The sequence below is a fragment of the Frankliniella occidentalis genome, unplaced genomic scaffold (genome assembly GCF_000697945.3).
Source record: "Frankliniella occidentalis isolate FOCC.00 unplaced genomic scaffold, Focc_3.1 Scaffold68, whole genome shotgun sequence".
NCBI classification, from domain to species: Eukaryota; Metazoa; Arthropoda; class Insecta; order Thysanoptera; family Thripidae; genus Frankliniella; species Frankliniella occidentalis.
This window is the reverse complement of record NW_026267198.1, coordinates 810,331-813,991: the sequence shown is the minus strand read 5'-3', so window position 1 is coordinate 813,991 and position 3,661 is coordinate 810,331.

The window sequence follows — 3,661 nt, the reverse complement described above, 5'->3', positions numbered from 1 at the left end:
CGCCAAGCCGGCAGCTTTGAGGGTTAATGCTTCCCCGGCGTCCTCATCCAAGTCCTCCCCGGGTTCTTCACCCAATGCCTCCCCGGATTCGTCCTCTTCTCCAAGCCTGATGAAGAGGACCCTACCTGAGGAGGATGAATTTGTGAAGAATGCCATAAGGAGGCGTCCTCGTCTTAATGAGGACGAGAAGAATGCACTCGTGGATGCCAAACTGGCATTGATGAACGACACCATGAAATCTCTTGAAGAAGAGAAGGAACAGAGGGACACCTTCTTCGAGATTGAGAAAAGAAGAAGCAAGAATTGGAGGTTAAGGTTATTGAGCTCCAGCTCAAGAAGTTAGAGAGGGAAGCGGAAGAGAAGTAAGTGTTAAGTAGCTATATTTAATTCTTATGTTTAAAATATTTTTTTCATTTCAGTATTAACATGGTGGAGGTGGGCGAACTGGCTGTTTGGCACGCATGATTTCAACTTGCTTCATGTGGTTTTCATGCTTCTAAACAAAGCAGAAAAACAACAGGAAACAAGATGTCGTCACTTCTATGCTGGATGTGATTGAGTGCTACAATGTTAAAAAAAGTTGTAAAATTACGACAAATTTCTTACAAAATTTGTCGTTTAAAAACAACATGGTTGTTTCAACAGAAAACGAAAGCAACATTCATTAACAGTAAGCTTGTTTTAGTACGACAAATCCGTTTAATGATGGAAAGATTCATTCTTAGGCAAAACTACATTGGTATCGTATTAGAAGGAACTCATTGTTTTAAAACGAAAGAAAATATTTCTCAACGAATAAATCGTTATTTTACAGAAAAAAAAGAAAAATCGACTACTATTCTTAACTTTCAATTTTGTGCTCAGATTGAGAAATAATGCACATTCCTAATATCTTCTCTAGTTATTTCTGCTTTGATATGACATGAGTTGTTTTCTCTGTTTTGATGAAAAGAAAATTAAAAGTTAAGAATATTAGTCGATTTTAATTTTTTTCTGTAAAATAACGATTTATTTGTCGAGAAACAGGACCGAGTCGTTTCTAGACGATATTGTTTGTATGTTCACAAGAATGTTGTAATATGACGACACAGTTGTAAACCATACAGAAATAGTCAAGACCCTATCCCTGATCTTAAGAAAAAAAATTGTAACAATATTACCGTAAAATAACGATATTTTTCTGACAAGAGTGTCGTAATATAAATAACAACACTTGTCGCTATGAAAGTTTACGATACAGGTATCGTAAATTTACAATACTAATTTTAACAGTGTATCTGTGGAGTGATGTACCTTTGTTCCCTGTTGTTTTTCTGTTTTGTTCCCCTAAGATAATTTTATTTGGCCAAAGTAGTTAGTCACCTTTTTTTAACACTTAGTTATACTGCATGAAAGTTATTGTTGCATGTTTAAAGTATTATTAGTTTTTAGAATCGTAGTACAAAGTGGAGGTGGGGCAACCAGCACTGTTGAGCAGGCATGGTGTCAACTTGTCTTGTGTAGTTTCCCTGCTTCCAAACAAAGCAGAAAAACAACAGGGAACAAGATGTCACCAATACTGCTAGGCTGATAGTTATTTTTTTTTTTGTAATATTTTTGTTCCCTGTTGTTTCTCTGCTTTGAAATGAAAAAAAATATTAACCAAAAAGCAAGATTATTCTAAATATTTTATTGGTCACAACACAGTTCACATTATTGTACAAAGAAAGAAAATTGTGACATTTTGATTGTTTAAGCAATGGCAATATTGTTCATTAATCAGGACCCAATCGACCCCGAGCCTCTGTACTCGGCTCTCACGCTTATAGTGAGTGCACTCGAAAAAAGCAAAACTGGTGCTTTACGACATTCGACAACGGGCTGCAGGGCTATTCCGTTTCGGTGCTAGCCATGGTCAAGGCGCTGGTTTAGCCGAAGCTAACAGGCGCTCCGTTTCGCCTGGTTTCGATGGCTCGATCCGCTCGATCCGCTCTATCGTTCCGTTGTTGCCAAGTCTGCCCCTTCCCCACCCTCACCTCCTCACCTCCTCTCGGCACCTCGGCACCCCGCCCCACTCCGGTCACTCCCATTCTATCGGCAGGCGGCAGACTTCACCATTCCGTATTCCGTGACGCACCAAGCCAAGCAGTCCATTCATCTCCATCATGAATATCGGTAAGTTCCTTCCTTCTACAAGGCGTTGCGAGTGACTGTCAACTGTCATCTGGCATAACCTCCCCAAACACGTGTCTATGTGTCTCGTCACATTTATTGATCTCGTTTTCTTATTTTGTCCTTTTGTTTCAGATCCTACAGAGAAGCAGTGGATGACGCTCATGACTATCTACGGCAACGATGTCGAAATGCAGGGTGATTACAAGGGGCCCGGGGCTGCTGGCCGGGTTAACAGCAAGTGGGAGTTGCTAGCCAATACTTTGAACGACTTGGGTGGGGCTTTTAAGTCCGGGGAGAAGTGGAAGGAGGTAAGAGCTCCTTGCTGTACGTTGCTGCTTTACACGTTGTCTTTTTTCTGTTCATTGCATTATATGTCGTTTTACAGGCTTTCGCCAACCTCAGAACCCGAGTGAAGCGGCAATATAATGAAAGGGCGAGATATGTTGGGAAGACGGGGGGAGGCCCGCCAGCCCCAGCGTCCCTTGGGATGAGCAGAGTTTACTGTCGTGCCTGGGAATTCGTTCCTAAGGAGCAGCTGTGGGGACATGAGGACGTGGCTGACCCACTGGTAAGTTATTTTACTTTTTTTCTGTCTAATTATATAGTTCAAAATCTCATCATATTCTTTGGCATTGTAGTATTTTTGAATGTGGTACCAGCAGGAGCAGCTGAAACGGCGCCGGGACGACGCACCTGTTCGATCTTATTATTTGGCTTCCTCTTCGAACAGCCCTAATCTCGCTTCCCAGCGACCCATCGCTTCACCCACCCTGTCGTCAACATCTGGCCCCAGCTCATCAACTGCTCCATCGACATCAGCTGCTCCATCGACATCAGCTGCTCCATCGACATCAACTGCTCCATCGACATCAACTGCTCCATCGACTTCTCACGCTTCTAACATCCTGTTGCAACAACAGCCAAAAGCAGGTTTGTATTCCATAGTTCATTTTGTGGCATGATGGCTGGCGCTTCTAAGGTTTACAGCCATGTTTCGCATTTGTTTCTAGGTCTGAACCTGGAGCATGTTCGAGAAGCAATAGACATGCTAACAGCCACTGTCTCAAGTGTGGGTGATTCCATAGGGGTGCACTGCATCGAGCTGTCCAAAGAAATCAACACCTTCAATTTGACTGTCGAGAAGTTTGAGGCAGCTGTACTGCGGTTTGAGGCGTCAATCGGTGTCCTTTCCCAGTTAGCTTAATGTGTGTAATTTTCGTTATTTTGTTTTGTTTTTGTTGACGAACAATATGTTCGTTTTGTCTTTAAGTTTTGTGACTTCTGTTCAATAATAAATATAGTTGACTACCTACTTCACTTCTGGTTCTTTCCTCCTGCAAAATCACTGCACAAGTAGAGCGCATTACAATATTGAATATCCAACCCCTTTAAGAAGGAACAAATGTGAAATCCCAACACTTGTTATCAAAATCAGGCCTTTAAATGTCTGAGAAACTACTGTTAACGTTGACACATTCCAGCAACATTTTCCGATAAAAAGCATTCA